The sequence below is a fragment of the Lygodium microphyllum genome, chromosome 16 (genome assembly GCF_053477565.2).
Source record: "Lygodium microphyllum isolate KBCC chromosome 16, Lygodium_microphyllum_v1.1.10, whole genome shotgun sequence".
Classification (NCBI taxonomy): Eukaryota; Viridiplantae; Streptophyta; class Polypodiopsida; order Schizaeales; family Lygodiaceae; genus Lygodium; species Lygodium microphyllum.
In genome coordinates this window covers 56,288,160-56,306,197 of record NC_141150.1, presented here as the reverse complement: position 1 = coordinate 56,306,197, position 18,038 = coordinate 56,288,160, and the positions used below count along the sequence as shown (strand labels likewise).

The 18,038-nt window shown below is 43.4% G+C and overlaps 1 protein-coding gene across 1 annotated transcript in view; it reads right to left on the bottom strand.

Moving 5' to 3' along the window:
• Positions 1 to 18,038, bottom strand: part of LOC148022854 (Tetratricopeptide repeat (TPR)-like superfamily protein) — a 167,474-nt gene that overhangs the window by 28,491 nt on the left and 120,945 nt on the right. The window lies entirely within an intron of this gene.

The window sequence follows — 18,038 nt, the reverse complement described above, 5'->3', positions numbered from 1 at the left end:
TTGTTACAGCCTTCAGCAAGGACCGTGCGACCTCATTGAAGTCCCAAGGCCACCGGTAGAAATACTCGCACCCAAGTCTATGAAGGGGGTTAGTGCTCAACCACAATCCATTGAGTCTCACGAGCCGCCGCTCATAGCAGCAAAAGTTAAGGCCCAACAGCCTGAGTTTTAATGGAGGCCTAAACAACCGCAACCGCCGCCTAGGAGTAGATGTCCATGTCCTCGTAACGCAAGAAACTCTAAACCCAGGAGGCCGAGAGGCAGTTAGGGAAATCAAAGCATGATCAAGCCAAGATGGGTTCCTAAAGCCCTCTTTGCACGCGCAAGGCTACTATGAGGGAAATGCCTGGCTATGGATCCCTAAGGCCCAAACGGCCCAAGGTACCACTCACACACTGCCCTCAAGCTTGATCACCCCGAGCCCCATAGAACCTCAAAACCAGAAGCCGCAACGCTTCTCGAACCCGCTTCCTACTAGCTCACCCACGCATAAGTCCAGAAGAGTTAAGCAAGCCTATCGGCCCAAACTCCAAACGCCGTTACCCCCCTTCAACCCCTCCTAGTGTCGATAAGACTTGCCGAATCCAATCCGAGTGTAGCAACCCATCCGTAGTAGCTACTACTCCGACACTTATCCACGAGGCTCAACCACTGCTCCATAGGCAACTGCCACCATCTGCCGCTAAGCCTTCTAGCCCCATCAAACCTCAGCCACCTGCGAGCCTTAAACCCTCTTACGAGTGGAAATCATTCTTAACTCTGGCCGTAGACCTAGCCGAAGACATAAGGGATGATGTTATTGCTTGTCTTAGACGCTTAGATGCCACCTTCATGTCATTGGCTCTAAGTTATGACCGCTTGGACTTAGGCCTGTTGCAAGAGCCTTTAGCGACGGAAGTTCGCACGATGCCTTGTTCCTGGGAAACATTTGAATTCGCATTTGTTAAAACACTCCACTCAGCTGCCAAGTTGCTACGCATTGAAATATCAAGAGAACAAGCGATCAAACAATGCATCATTACGTCTTGCGATAAGTGTGTGACTTCTTTCATCACTGACAAAAAAGTTGAGGAGTTGAAAGCATTAGTTGACACCGACTCCCCATTTTTATGAAACTGGTACACTCTGCAATTGCAGTGGGAACTTGAAGGATGTCAAATCATGACCAACGCTGAGTAGCACCACGCAATCAAGACATCGGAGTATAACCCAACCTATGTCGCACCCACCTCATATAGAGTATTAACCACTCTTTGTGACCGACCCATGGAAGAGCACGTCAAAGGATACCCATATCTTGATCGTCTCCTGATGACAGAAGAAGAGATCCACATCGCTAGCCGTGTCGGTTCTGGCGATTTCCTAACGGATGTCCTCACTTATATCACACACGTCAGTACCCGATCCTTCGATCTGGACCGCAAGGCTCAGTTGGAATATAACCCAGAATTTAATACTTGGCTCATGTGCAAGTAACCCTTATATTTGAATGCTGAATGCCCTTGACCTCCTAGCCTTCAATCCTAAGAAGGATTCTTCTCAATCTGGAAGGGGAGAGGATAAGGTAAAGGTGAATAAAATTAAAACCAATCAAGATCAAGCAAACGCATAAACACATAAGAAATTGGTGATGTAGGAGGAATGTCACAAAAACTTTGAAATAAAACATAGAAAGTCTGAAGGGAAGAATTTGTATTGGATCTTAATGCTTTCATTCAACAACATAAAGTCTTTCTTCTCAGTAAATTATTGTATATATATTAATTATTAAAACAAAAGAAAGAAAGAAAGAAAGAAAGAAAGAAAAATAAGCAGGCATAGTACGGCACCAGTCCTGGAAAATATGGCTTATAGTCAACTAAAATTCCGCAGCATTCACAACCTTGAGAAGATGGTGGCCAAGGAGCAGGCCACAAGGAGAACAATGAAACAGTGTAACCTCCACAAGTACCTAGAGAAGATTACATAGCAACCTGACCACACGAAGTGTGTAGAGTTCTTGAGAACGTACAACCCCGACCGAGAATGTGGAATGGTGACGGTGGAAAGGGGGGACAATGCCTGACAAGTGCAGGTACCACTAAACCAGGCCTTGGTGGAGAAAGCACTGGGGTTGGAACCTAAGGTGGAGAAAAAACGTAAGAGGGATGTGTATGCTTTGCTGAAGATGAAGAGGGAAGAAGTTTTGACAAATGACGGCATCAGCATACAAGACATCCTTGATGCTGAGATTCGCATGCAGGCAAAGTTAGTGCACGCCCTTTTCTCTAGCCAACACTACAATTCCCTGATGCATCGGATCAGTGTACCTCTGCTGAAGAATGTGGCAACTTGCACCTTGGATGAGGTGGATTGGAATGGCTGCGTGCGCAAAACAATAGACCAAGTGGCCAAAGCACTAGCCCTGGGCAACAAACAAGTAGGCGGAGAATCCCCTGCATCTAAGAATATGGAGAGGAAGAAACCTTTCTCGAAAGCCTCCTTCATCGAGTATGGAAGCATACTGACAGCCATCATCTAGGAGGTTGTGAAAGAGGCCCAACAAGGAAACAAAGGAGCAGATGAGACCCCACACAGGTCGCTGACCCATCAAAAGGATGAGCAATCAAGCGACGGGACAGAAACCAAGACAGAGAAGGAGGAGCGAGAGGCTCAATTCGGACGAAGAAAAACAAAGGAGTTCACTGGGAAGGCAACTCAGAAGAAGAAATAGAAGGCGGGCAGGAAAAAGGAAGAAGAAGATCTGGAAAGAGAAAAAAAGGAATCCCTAAGAGAGGCGACAGAGTGGAAAAAGAAGACGGAAGAAGCTGAAAAGTTGACCGAGGAAGCAAGAAAAATAGAAGAAGAGAGAGAAAGAAGAGTTATGGAAGAGGAGGCACAGTTGAGGAGACAGGAGGAGAAAGACATAGCCAATTCGCCGATCCATAGAACAATAGAGCCGACTCGATGGCCTAGGGACTTTAAGTCCGCCTAGGGAAGATAGACCCGGCTCAAGCGCTCAAGTACCCGAAGCCATGCCGCCCATGGTCATCAAAGGCAAGGGTAAGGTCCCCATCCATCCCATTCTGCCCCCCTTGGTGCCCGCCAACGAAGCCACCACTGTCACCCCAAGCATCTCGGCCAGCAGCGATGTGAACAATTTTGTGGCATAGATGCAATACTTTATCAATAAGGAACTAGCACAAGGAAGGAGCGGGGAGGCCACAGCCATCGGGCAGAAAAGGCCAACTACAGATGCCGAGTCTAGGCAAGAGCCGAAATGCCGAAAAATGGAAGCCTCAACTACCCAATCCCCACCACTATGACGCCACTCGCAAATCATGACGAGTATATTGATGAATTGCTCTCGCAGTTAGAGAGGGCAAGGGAAAAAAGGAGGATCGCAGTGGCCGAGTTGAAGGCGGAAAGGGAAGCGGTAGCCGCCTTCCAGCTCGAAAAGACAAAGCAAATGGCTACGCAACAAAAGGAAATTCTCGACCTGAAAAGGGAACTCAAGAGCTCGAGAAGATGCAAAAGGAATATAAGCTTCTGATCATGCAACACGAGGATCTAGCAACAAAAATAGGTCGGATCGAACAGGGCATGAAGGAGTTTACCGCAGGGGAGGAAGGAAGGAAACAAGAAGAGGAGCAACACAACCGAGAAATGGAAACTATGACCGAAAGGTTGAGTCTCAAAAAAGGAGAGCAGGAAAGAATGAGCAGGGAATTGAAAGATCAATAGCGGAGGCTTACGGCCTTGGTGCAAAGATAGAGAGAAGGCATAAAAGAAATGAAAAAGAGAGCTGAAGAGTGGACAGGCCAGAATGAGCAAAGAGTGAAGACCTTGGCGCATTGCCTGCTGGCTCTAATGGAGAAAGAAAAAATCCTAGCAGAAGGCAGAGTAGAGGCAGCCCAAGTGGCCTTCCATACTCAAAAATGAATCTTCCTGAATACCTTGATGGATACTACTCATGAGGAGGAAGGGGAGTCCTTGGAGGCAGTAAAAAAGAAACTAAGCATAGCGCGCAGAGCCCTGCGAGCATGGCTACACATGCCTTCCCAACCCATTACAGTGGGGCTAAGCTGGGGGGAACAACATAGGTATCTGCTATCGGCCGGCCTAAACCGAAAAGAAGATGATGAAGAGCTTCACCCTCTTGATCCCTCACTCCCACACACTCACTCACTCTCTCACACTCTCACACTCCCTCCCTCAAGAGCACACACACAAGCAAGATGAAGAGGAGAAGAGAAGAAGAGAGGACTCTTGTTAGCCACTCACCAAAGAATGAGCTTCCATTCACTTTTTGAACTTTATATATACAAACCCTAAAACCCCATGGGCACCCATCCCTTTTTACATGACCGGCCATTGTGGCAAGGTCCCTTTTTCTAATTCCTTCTTCTTGCTTCATGCCCTAAGCCTATACTCATCTATTCTTTTACAAATGGCACAGGAGGGAGCCTGGCGCTCTTTTACAAGAGTTTTTGGAGTTTTTGAGACGCCTTTCCTTTAAAATTGTGCTTCTTGCCTCAGTTTAGCTTTAGAGGCCGTCTCTACGCCTTTGCTCTTTTTCCATTCTTTTTCCGCTTTCTCCTTCATTTTTTCGCCATCTCGAATTGAGGTTAACATTATCTCCCTCCGAGAGGGGTGCCAGTCCCATGGCACTTCGAGCTGTTTGTTGGAAATGTTGGGAAAGGGTAGGCGGTTGGCAAGTTGTTGGTCAGGTGATGGTAGAGCCACATGTGGACTGGGATGCTTTGGAAGCTTTGGCAATGATGATTGACGGAGAGCCAATCAGTTGTTAAGTGGATGATGGGGCCTCCGAAGTTGGTGGTTTGTCGCATTTTGTAGTATCTGAAAGGAGAAAGTGCGATGCTCTACCTAAAGGGAGTGTCTGTCTTACTGTGTGGTGCATTGTGCTTGTGCTGCTGGAACGGGGAGCTGGGTCTAACCACAGGTAGGCTTGGGCGATGTCCCACACTTGAGGATCCCGTTCGGATGGTAGGGAGGTGCGGTGAGTGTATCGTAGGGTGACAGGTCTAACCATAGGCGAGTGTTACCTCTCTAGGTGTGTCCTATCCTTGGGGTGCCCTAAGCGTGAGGTAGGGGTAACAAAGGGCTAGGGGGTTAGGAGCGGGGCCGCCGGCCGACCAAGGTCACCGAACGCGCCTAACTTAAGGACCCCTAGGTGTAGGGACTGTGTGTTATGTCCTAGTAGGGACTGTGTGTTATGTCCTCGTCCTGAGGAGGGGGTGGTGAAGGAGATTTAATGGAATGGCTCAAAAATCACTAGCTTTGCACGAAATTCTTAAGGTTCAAGCAAACCTGGAGGGGAGTGGTGGAGAGGAATGGATGGCTGCAGCGAGTGAACTGGTTGTCGCTCATATCTTCAAGAATAGCGAGACAAAAAGAAGGGAGGAAGTTGGCTCGCATCATCAAGCGGGTCATCGGGCAGCTATCAATTGTGTTAGGATAAAAAAATAGTAGGGAAAGGCCACGTTCGGCCGTGGTGGGGTCTTGCCTAAGTAGGATATTTAGGAGCCTAAGATAGTTGCAAGTGGTGATGAAGGCGGGATCCGGGCTGGAGAAGAAATCAGCGATAAAGCGTATCATGGTGGCGTCTAAGCTATCGGAGGTGAAGGTGAGGGCCTGGGCTAAAGTGGTGGTACAGGGGTTGTATATGACAGGGAAGTCATAACAGCCATGGGCGTTTGCATGGAAGTCTACTCCTATTCATCAAGGGTATGCTATGTGGGTAGGGTTGTTCCTCTCCGAAGGGAGAGTGTTACAGAAGGCTATCCATGTGAATACGTTGTCGTCGCAGATGCGCCTTCACCACAGTGGTTGGCACTCATATCCGAGCACGGACCGAGGCACTTCAAAAACTTTATTCTGCCAGTATTCCATATCCTCGGTGCCCCAAAGGGTGGGATTATTCTCTCTTTCCTTCAGCCCACTGTTGGCTTAGCTGGCTTCCGACATTGATCACCTCGTCCACTATTTTAGTGGGAAGAACTCTGCGCAGGGCATGAGGGATGAGGAAGCTGAAGGTAAAGGGCTGCTTCTCCTTTTCTTGCCTCTCCCAGATTATGAGCTCCACATGAAAACTGGGAGGCATGCCATTTGGCCATGGCGGTAGGGGTACATACGGTTGGGCCATAGGGTTAGTCCTTAATCTTTGTCTGGCTTCTTCCACCAGCTTCCTCCTCTTTTCCCTCAAGGTGGGTTTCCACTCCGCAAATGCGTCAGTTGGCTGCCCTTACCCTTCAAGATGGGGTGAAGGGGTTTGTGGAACCACTTCTTCTTTAAAACCGTCTAGGTTGATGTGCAGTTTTGTCTCACTCCGTGGGCGCTCTTGTTGTTATACCCCTTCTACGAACCCCAGAGCATCAATCTCCTAGCTCTTCTTTTATCTTCTCTTCTCTTCTCTTGTCTCGCACGTAGCTATGGTGGATGAAGCTTGGAGATGGAGGAGGCTTGAGGATGCTTGAGCTAGCATCTAGGATCGTGGAGCTACGGACTTGTGTGAGGGAGGAGGCAACTCATTTCGACATCAAGGTAAGCTCACTACACCCTGAGCGGATCGACGGCGCGTCGGCTAGGTGAGAGATAGCCGTGAGAGCTCGCTTGGAACGCTTGAAGCAATAAGCGGTCCGTGGGTCTTGGCGGTTGAGCGAAAGCTTCCATAGTTGTCCAACCATGCTACATGCCCCAAACCTTGCTGAAAATTTCCAGCCAGCATAATCATCAGACAATACTAAGAATAGCCCAGAATTGTTGCTAGGAACCCATTAGATGCATCCATAACTCATGTTTCTCAACTAATCTGACTTCACAACCATAATATAGCATATTTTCAGCATAAACCATGGCTAAAAATGTCAATCGCACTTACTAACATGCTGCTGTCCATGGAATCAACTATAAACCATTGAAAATTGAGTACCAATTGATCATAAACTAATCACTTTTTTATCTAAGAACTAATTGCAAAAACTAATCAATAACTAATGCAAAATTTGATCTCAAAAGTGACCATAAAAGGATCTCAAACTGACCAAAAAAGAATTTGTCTAAAAACTGAGGTAAAAACTTGTGTCAAATTGATCATGAATCGATTTCAAACTGATGCAAAAGTATAGTCTCAGAGCCATGGTAACAACCATATTGATAGGCATACATCTCAGAGTGACTAGTACACTGAGTAGTGACCGCATCACAGACATACTATTAGCACAAAACCTTGGATGCATACTAAATACATCCAAGATCCACTATATACAAGAGCTGTTCCCAATTGGAGGAGTAGAAGTGCTACCTTCCCCTTGAGCATTAGGTAGTGCTTTGAACCCTTGCTTTGTTGAACCTGATTGAGCCTATACTGAAGTCAGCTCTAATTGAAAGGCATCTAAGTGAAGTTGCAACAACTGAGGATTGTTGCCACATCATCCTCTTCCATCCACTTTGAATCTATTGGTGATACAAATTGAAGCTTCACCAAGATGTATACAGAAACTTTACCTCTAACTTGACTTGATACCTCCACTAGGTTGTAGGCTTTTCTTCTCCTTAAGCATTGTGATGCTTTATATTTTCATATTGTTGCAATTCCAACTTGACTAATATGCAACATTGCATCTAGTTGACCAACTCCTCATGTGTATCTCAAATGATAGGATTCTTGTTTGCATACTTTGTACCATTGCAATGTGACTGTGTATGGGAATTTGCATACTACCAACCATACGAAGATACATTTTCCCATACATTGCATGAATTACTAGCTACATTCTTCCTTATGACCAGCACTATATGAAGCATTTGCACAACCAACATTAATACCATGAGTCCCAAACACAGCGGCCTGCATATATACATTGCTAAACTTGCCACTTTATACTTGAGCATCATGCCAACATTGTTATACATAGGGTATGCATATTACCAACCATATTTGGATACATTGGGCCTTGCACACTATGCATTGGTTGCTGCATACCATAAGGATTAGTGCCAAACATCCTCGTATGCAGTCCTTGACCCACCATAGCATGGAAACTAGTGCCACCATCATAGTAACCTAGCTGCCCCATAACTGCATGAATGCTCTATTGTCCAAAAAGCATTGAATTGGCACTTCTAAGTTGGCCTTGCATGTGCATAAACTTCCCCACTGGCATCGTTTGCTTATGCTCACGACCCACGTTTGGAACATCATGCTATTGTATTGGCTCTTCCTCCTGTGCATCTTGCTGTCCTAAAGCTCTTGAAGACCATTTTCTTTTCTTGCCTTTGCTGCCCTGCTTTGAGGGGTTCAAAAAGGATATGAACTGAGGATCATTTGCCAATTGCATTAACATTTCAGCTGCTATCCTCAATTGATCTTTACACTGGTCATCAAATTCCTTTTCCTCTTGCTGGTCATCAGCTTCAAGAGACCTAGAAGGACCCACCTCTTGTCCAATTCCCTTATTCTTAGCTTGCTGCCCAGGCTCCGTGCCTTGTCCAAGATCAAACATTGCATTTCCCCAATACTTTGTAAATTTCTAGATTGAGAGGTATCATCCTTGCTTGATCCCATCTCACTATCTGAAGACATTCTTACTGTAATATTCAACTTAATACAATTTCAGCACTAGGGTAAAGTTTTTGACCTTGAATTAGGTATCTCAGGCCCACCAATTCAAGGGAATTGATGGTATCCCAACGAGGGAATCATGAAACCAGCCATCCTCCTCAGATAGGGTATTAAATAGCTTGATGAAGCACTAATTACAACAAGCATAAAATTCACAAAACCAAAAGTGCACAGTCTACCTTAATAAGCGTGGATAGTAGACACCCTATTGGCTCCAAAACTAGCCTCCCTTTTGGTATTTCTTTAACTTCAATTGCCAATGGATGTATTACAAGCCAAGATTCCAATGGATGTATTATAAGCCGAGATTCCATGATCTCCTTGGCTGATCCAAAAGCCCCTTGTTGATCCAACAATCAGTAAATAAATTGGACAATTTGCCCCTTGATTTTCACCCAGGACTTGCTCTAACTAGAGCCCAAGTAGCCAAACATTGCCCCAAATTTACAATGGATGGCTGGGCATCTGAAATCCATGACAGTACAACAAATTGCAAGTGCTAATTTCAGTGTACAATGCCTCATCCTATTGGCACGGGTCCCAATGTGGCTGCTAAACCCTAATTTCTATAGAAATTTAGGGTTTACAGCAGAGATTCCTCTACTATCCACCAAATTTGGTTGAGATTTGTTCAAAATGGCTGAGAAATGTTGAGACTACCTAAGAATGGGTTGGAGAAGGTGAGAGAAAGTCAACATGAGAGAGAAATTTGATTTCCTTGATAAGAAAATCCTAAAATCTGCCTGCTATCTACGTTTAATATAGTTATCTACTGCCAGGCACCTCCAAAATGCTCACTTGATTAGCAATGTTGTTGCCAGCCCCTGGAAGGTGTCTCGTTGCTATACGATGCTTGCTGAGTCCCTCACATGGCTATCTTTTGTTGCAAATTATTGTTCTCTGATCAAAAAATGGACCATAGATCCCTCTCTCTCTTTGCCAAGTTGTAAACTGACTAAATGGTTGAGTCCCAGTCCCCAGAAACGTTTTCTCAATTTGCATAAGTATTTTTGCAAAATGATAGCCTTCTAAGCCCATTTTTCAACATTATTCAACCATTTAATTAATTTTTAGAATTAAATAATCTTGAAAATTAATTTCATTCCTTTTGACTCTAGCCAAATTAAATGTGCCCATCTATAATTAAATTGACTAGGCCATTTGCAATTTGGAGTGGTCCCCAACCTCTGTTGATCCTTAGATTGGCATTAATTAGTTAATTAATACTAGTCCCACATGTCATCACTAGCACTTATTGGCCAAATAACTGTCCTAGGGTCAAAATTGACACCGACTAATCTTGAAAGCCTAGTTGGCATAACTTATCACAACTTTTGCCTTTAATATCCATTGCATCCTCAAGGTCCTTAGCCTGCTACCATAAAATAACTTTGGAGAGATATATGTATTTCAACTTTGTACATACCTAGACTTAGCTGATTTTTTTCTCCTCTTAAGGCACATTGCCTTTAGGTGGGAGGTTGTTGGGAATAAAGGGCCATCGTGCCTTTTATATGTCTACGAGTGTGAACACACTCTTAGCACATTTGTACTTTCATATATATCTATCTAAAATATAAAGAGATACACTAGTCTTTGAACTGAACATCAAAGGTGTTGTGCTCACTCTCCTCTCTACTACTCTCTACTCTCTGTGTGTGTTATTCGTCGCGTTCACTCTCAGCTCCGTCAGGCTTCATCAACTTTAATCTTGCTGATAACATTTGATTAAGTTATTAATCAAATATGCAACGTTCTTTAGCACATGTGATGCACATGGCTGTTATTTCATAGTAACAAGCCAAGAACCTTGAGGATGCAATGGGTGTCAAATGCAGAAGTTGCAATAAGTGATGCCAGTTGGGCTTTGGGGGTGAGTTGGTGTCAGTTTTGACCTCGGGATAATTATTTATACCAATATGAATAAGGAAGGAAGATTATTTTTAAAGTCAATCTCCAACGAAGATAAGTGACTGCTGAAAATTTAAAAAAACTCATTTAAGTGGGCGAACATATATGTCTCCCCCTTCATACAAAAGTCCATGAGTTGCTTTAGTCAATACATTTGAGAGGCAAGGCTTTACTTGTCATAAACATTACGAATCTTATCCCATAGTGCCAGGTGGTCTATCCTTTAGAGTCAATCTTATAGAGATCTTGTTTAGAGAATGATAAAATGATTGTAGATTTACATAACTCATCCAATTCAACCCAATCCTTGTATCAGTGTTCGGGCTTGACACCCTTATGTCTCAATGGCTTAATCTACAATTTCTGCACCAAAACTTGCCATATTTGTGCCTTCCAATAGCTGTAATTAGTGCCATTCAATTTGTCAATGTTAAAGAAAGTACTGTCATGTGATCCACCAGCCATAATGCAATAAATGAAAGCACATTCCAAAACAAACAAGCTGTTGTAAATGATAGCAAAGTAGTCCAAAATCACAACCAATACTGATAGAGGAAAAACTACAAAGAGTAGGCCTGTCCACTAACTACCAATGAGTGATGGTCAACCCAAAGCCTCTACCCTCATAAATGACGCATAAAACTGCAATTACAGCATGCTGAAACTTATTACAGTAGTAAAACTAAAGCTAGGTGTGAGCAATCAACTGATAGAATCCAATTTGCAATAGCCACGTATCTTTTGCTCATTTGGCAGTCACATTGTGGGACTTGGTTGAGTTACGTATACGCTCTTTGATAGGAACTATTGCCTGGTGGGTTGATTTCATCTTTGCATTGAGTCGTACACCTGCCTCTATCAAGTTGTTGTTAGTGATGCATACACCTCATTTGGCTATGTATTGAGCTGCCGTTTCACTTGCTTTGTCGTGTATCTGGCAATTCTCTTCCATTATCTTGACACCTACTATATGCATGACAATTATGCCTATTGGATGTATCCCACTCTAACACATTGAGTTTGACAATTCTTGATACCAATCTTATGTTTAGTGATTGCTAGTTGTTCATACATACCTGGTTCTTTATCCTCATCAGTGAAACATGCCTTTAATGACAAGACTTGTTTTAACGGGTCGAATTCCACTACTTGGTCAAACCTAATGAGACATGTCCTTGATTCCTAGAACCTATGGGACCTTGTGCAAGGGTTGAAACCCCAACCTGATCCTGCACTTGTTCCATACGAGGTTGTCTGCTCATGGAAGGGTAGGAATACCTCTACTACCGTCTAGATGATACAAGATCTATTACCTGAGTTTCATTCATAGCTTCAACATTTTGAATTACCATTTGAGCATTGGCCATACTTGTCTAATCGCTATGCGGCTCGAGATAGATCAAAATAAAATAAAAAATTCAAAATCAAAATTAAAATCAAACTAGTGAGACCTAAGGAACCTCCTAGTCGTCTCTAAAACCCGAGTGGCAGAATATACTTGTCAACATTGTCAGAAGGTTGACCACTTTGAGGACGAGTGTTGACCAAAGGCAAGAGGTATATCACATTTAGCAGCCTACAAAAGCTAAAAGGGCATATTGAGCAAGTACAAGGGCTTGTAGTTAGTCCAAGATTTCCTTACATTTTCTCTGCTGGTGAGGATAAGCAAGTCAAATGCTGGGACCTTGAATACAACAAGGTTATCCATTCATATCATGGACATTTAAGTGGAGTTTATTGCCTATTGCTACATCCGACACTTGCATTCTTTGTGGAGATGGTGGAAACTTGATGTGCTGTGACCACTGTCCCTCTACCTATTACACATCCTGCTTACAGATACAAGATATCCTGAAAGGAGACTCGTTTTGTCCAAAGTTTCAATGTTCTTTCTACAGTAGCAGCCAGGATAAAACAAGCTCTACAAATAGCATGTTGTGTGCTCAATGTGAGCATTGGTATCATGTATCTTGCTTGCAAAGTAAACAACTTGCCATATAGAGTACTATGTTTTGTAGAGAACATTGTAAAAAGATATATTCAGATTTGGTAAAGCTTATCAGGATTACACATACCTTGAACAATGGCCTCTCTTAGTCTCTATTGAGATGTGAGGAGAGAGACTGGTCTTCCTCTGAGGATGTGGATTTTCTAGCTGATTACCACTGCAATCTCACTTTAGTTTGATTTCCATTGTGCTATTTACAATCTTCGAATAGTTCTGTATGGATTAGCAGAAGATACAATCCGAATTGGGGGTCAACTGAGTGCTACCAAAGAGTTAACAGCCACAGAATTATACAGTCAATCTACAATCTATGTGGCTACTGCACATGCTTTGAAACCAGAATATCCGGTCTACGAAAGTGCCTTGTGTTTAGTTCGTTCAAAGGAACTTAGAACCTGACTAAATATGGCAACCCTTACTGCAACAATCTTGGTTATCAGCTTCCCTTGGCTTATCTTAAAACAGGCTATTTGTTGGTTCCTCCTAATTGTAATACACTCACTCCTCACACAGCAACTGGAAACGAGTGTGGTTTGTACTTGATCATGAAGCTTTTTATGAGGTTAATAAGGCTGGACAAGGGCATTTTGGATCAAGTCCAACAAAGAAAACTGAAGCAGCCTTGAGTAGGGATGGAATAAAAATAAATGCCACTCAATCCTTCAGAGTGTTGGGTTTAGTATCTATACAACTTTTGGGAAAATTTATTTGATTGCAGATACATGGGAAGAAATGGATTGTTGGGTGGATGCTATTAGACTTGTGTACACAATCTACTTGCGTGGACAAAGTGACATTCTTGGTGGATTCTGGAATCATAGCTGGGTAATGGAGTGAAGTGGTAATCTGAATGGAGAAGGCTTTCTTTCTCTTCCAGCACTGTTTTTTAATCAAGCTGCAAGCAGCTCAGTTATACTGTTTCAGCAAGGGAGGCAATTTGATGTTTGCTTTCAAACTTCTCTGGATTCTCTGTTTGCATGACTTTCGGCTACAGGGAGAATGCTGACCAAACTTGCAAGATATTTCAGTGTCACACAAACAACAGTGCCAGAACTTGGTTGAGGAAAACGAGACAGACAATGGCTGATCACTCTGAACAACTCAGTTCAAGGTAAAAGGTAGGCATTTCTCCTTGCATCAAAAGTATGGTATTTTATGCCCACTCATCTCTACCAATTCTCATTTATAGAATGGAGTTGTAGAGCATAGGAACCAAACCATCATGAACATGACATGCTCTATGCCATTCATAACAAAGCTCCCTGAGCGCCTTTGGGTCAAGGCTGTTAACACTTCAGTACATATATCCTCAACCGGTGTCCCAACTGTGGTGGTCTCCTAAAGGATTTGATATAAGGCATTCTTTGGCTCTCATGACTATGAAGAGATCTTTGCTTTGGCTGTGTGGCTGACATCCTTTTGTCTAATGGTTGCACTCGCCGCTCACCATGATTGGCTGATCTATCAAATGGACATCAAAAATGCCTTTCTGAACGATTATCTAGAGAAGGACGTCTGTGGAGCAAGCCGCTTGGATTTTCTTCTGCTGACCAGAAAGATAAGGTAATTCGCTTGAGGAAAGCTCTTTACAGGCTGAAGCAAGCACGACCATCTTGGTTCTAGAGGATGGATGAGTTCCTTAAGACTTGTGAATATCATTCTGTTTGGTTTTACTCATGCCTACACTCACACAAGAGTGTTGGTGATCCGCATATAGGACACTAGGGCAATTTTTACTCTTCGTAAGAGAGGTTTTTTCCCCCGGTCACATTATTCTTCATTTGTGTATCTATGTTACACAGTTTGGTCACTTATCGCATATTACACACTTCTGTGTGTGAACACACCTTAAGCCACTTACACAACCCTAAAGTCTAAGGGTTGTACTTTGTACTTTGTATTCCATACTTTCCAATCAATTAAGTGTTGAGCAATGACCACACACACTCTCTCTCTACCGTCTACACACTCTCTCAAGATGAGTTGCTCTATTGCTATCTCCACCAATAAGTAGTATTAGAGCCACATTCACCTCAGCTACTAAACAACTGCCTCACGTCTACCCTGTCACTGCCTGCAGCCAAACTGCGCCACCAGTTTAGTAGTCCCGTCTGTGGCGCCGCTTGCAATTTGTTTGCCTCTAGCAGCTCCGCCTGCCTACAATGGCCATCCTCCATTAGAAGCAACTCTACGTGCCTGTGGGCAGCTCCGTCAGTCCTGCCACAGCTTCGACTGCCATGTCAATGTTCTTCCGGCTCGTCCTCAGCTGCCACAAGCATATTTTAATCAGAACATCAAAGCGAAAGCAAAGGGCTTTTGGAGGGGAAGATTAATTTCTACTTCAGTAAGTGCTTTAGCGCACAAATTGCTGAAATTCGCAAGCATCAGGTCACCAAATTTGATGCTTTCATATTTTTGGCAAACATTGGCATATGTATTGAAGTTTCAGTGTGGGCAGCATGTTGCTTGATGAAATCTGAAAAATTTCAGCACATTGAGACAGAAGTGGTCAAATGTGATACGATTTACTTGATTACAACTTGGCATTTGCTGTAATTTCTGAAATTTTGCAGATTTCTAGATAAGGCCAGCTTTTGTTATTGCTCTTGTGCATTTGGAAGAGTGACATTTATCATAGCAAATCAAGGACAGAGTGATGTCTTCAATTGTGTATTAAAAGAGGATAGATTGGATGGCAACAACTTCTCCATGGTCCTTCATGATGAAGAATGTGCTTGGTCAAGTCCAACCCTTCCTCCTCTGATGTTATACTAAATGATCTCATCAATGTACAACTAGTATAGGTGATATTGGCTAGCATTGCTTAATAACAATGGAGCTAGCAATCTCTCCAGAAAGTCCTCCACGATCTTTGACTCATCCCACTACTCACTCACACAAGTGTATGTATGCTCCATATCATATCTGATGGCACTCCCAAGGTCAAGAGGCATTGTAGTAGTCTATCCCTTAACACCGTATCAAAGGCTTTGCAAAGTCCATGAAGTAATAGTACACTCTCTATCTCTTCTAGTCCTTGCCTGCTCAATCATGCATTGCATAGTGAAAATGTGAACCATGGTGGAGAGGCCTTGTCCAAATCTTGCCTATCCCATTGCCCGCATGGCCTTTCGCCTAGCATAAGCAGTTAGCTCTGCTTCCATTACTGCTCCATGGCAAAGCCATTCAATGGCTTTGCTCAAGAGAGTCTTTGGACTGATGTGTAATGGTTGGTCATTGCGATCACCCCTTGCTACATGGTTCTTTGCATGATGCATATGGAGGGTGCCACCATGAGGTTCCTCACTCATTTTATAAGAGAAACCATTGAAGACATAAAGTATTGCACAATGCTAGTGATGACTATTTGAGATATATGTGGGTATATCAAAGGCTAAATACCAAATGATTTTTCTCTACATGGGTGCAAATAGTGTAGAATTAGGTTAGTGTTCATATTGGGACACTAAGGAGTCATACCGATGGTAAGTTCCTCCCACGAGTTTTTTGAGTTCTTACACTAGCATGGCATTCAATGCCAACCCACCTGTACCAACTCCCCCTCTTAGAACAAAGTTGTAGAGCATAGGAACTGGACAATAATGAATATGGCCCGCAGTTAATCAGATATATAATCTATTTATTAAGGATCATGGTTGGCTGACTCACAAGGGCAATTCCATTTGGGTCTTCATAAAAGAATGACATTGTAGAAATTTGCCGTGGAGAAGCCCTGTCTAAATCCTGCCTATCCTGCTGGCTGCATGGCCTTTCGCCTAGCATAAGCACTTGGCTCTACTTCCACTACTGCTTGATGGCAAAGCCATTCAATGGCTTTTCTTGAGAGAGTCTTTGGAGTGATGTGCAATTGTTGGTCATTGCGATTACCCCCTTCTACAAGGTTCTTCGCATGACTCATATGTAGGGTGCCACCATGGGGCTTCTCACTCATTTTACAAGAGAAGCCAATGAGGACATAAAAGTATTGCACAGCTCTACTGATGACTATTTGAGATACATGTGGATGTATTTCCTAAAGGCTAAATTTGATGCCAATTGATTTTTCTCTACATGGGTGCAAATAGTGTAGAATCAGACAGGTGTTCATATTGGGACACTAAGGAGAAATACTGGTGGTAAATTCCTCTCCCATGATTTTTTTGAGTTCTTAAACTAGCATGGCATTCAACGCCAACTCATCTCTACCAACTTCCCCTCTTAGGATGAAGTCATAGAGCATAGGAACTACACAATGATGATATGGCCTGCAGTTAATAAGATATATCATCTATTTATTAAGGATCATGATTGGCTGACTCACAAGCGCAATTCCATTTGGGTCTTCATAAAAGAATGACATGGTAGAAATCCATGATAATGGTGGGTTGGCTCAACAAAACCACCTATAAATACGAAGTATTTGTTTGGTGAATTTTGGTGGTTGACCTTCCTCTTGTATCTGTGCCTTCTAGATGCAACATCTGCAATGGTTCATGTTTTTTTAGAAAAACACTATAAGCATGGAGACATGTCATCGGCTTATCTTGTGCAAGGAAGATCTGGTCCATTTATTTGACATTTGGCATTGTGTGGTTGGAACTACCATGTGTCTCCGCAATTGGGTATTTGAAAGCCTAAGTTGGCAGACCCTGTGCAGCTGGATATGAAGATTGTGTTCCACTTCTTGCATTTCTGGGGTTGTTGGCATAACTGGACTACCCAAAATGAGCTTATCTTTGATTCCCATACCAGACTGCAAAGTCCACATGGTTGGACAAAGAGGTCTTCTTCACTCGCAATTTGATATCATGCAATAGGTGGTCTCCCCAGGAATGATTTGCTCTCTTAGCACATGGCAGTTTCTTTGGTTCCTCTGCTGCTCATTTGGTTTATTTGTCCCTTTGTTCTTTTTCATTAATCAATACAATTACCTCTCTCTCTCTCTCTCTCTCTCTCTTTTATTTTCCGTAAAACCTCTCTCTCTCTCTCTCTCTCTCTCTCTCTCTCTCTCTCTCTCTCTCTCTCTCTCACACACACACACACACACACACACACACAATTAGACCACAATGAGTGTTGCCATTGTTCACGACTCTGTGATTGCTACGTGGGGGACGGTTGATTGGGTCACAAACAAGGCCGCAACTTTTGGATGAGAGGATCTGCAAGGGAGTCATTGCCTATCTTGTTTCAGGGCAGCTTGTGAGCAGGATTATCATGCCAGATTTCTCACAGACAGTGTGGACTCAGGGGCATTGTCATAGGTGGGAGCTCATGGCTCCATTATAGCTCGGTACATATGGACAGCCAGATGTAGTCAGGCTATTGATCTTTTGGACATATCTACTGCAGAAAGTCTCTCCAGGATTTTGACAGAGATTGTGCATACTCTTTGCAGGAGATGGGAGGGAACACAGGACAGCTCGGAGACTCTGAGGAGAAAGAGAGATGCTTTTCTTGGGACTTGGGGATTCTGGCACTTTCTCTCTTCCAGAC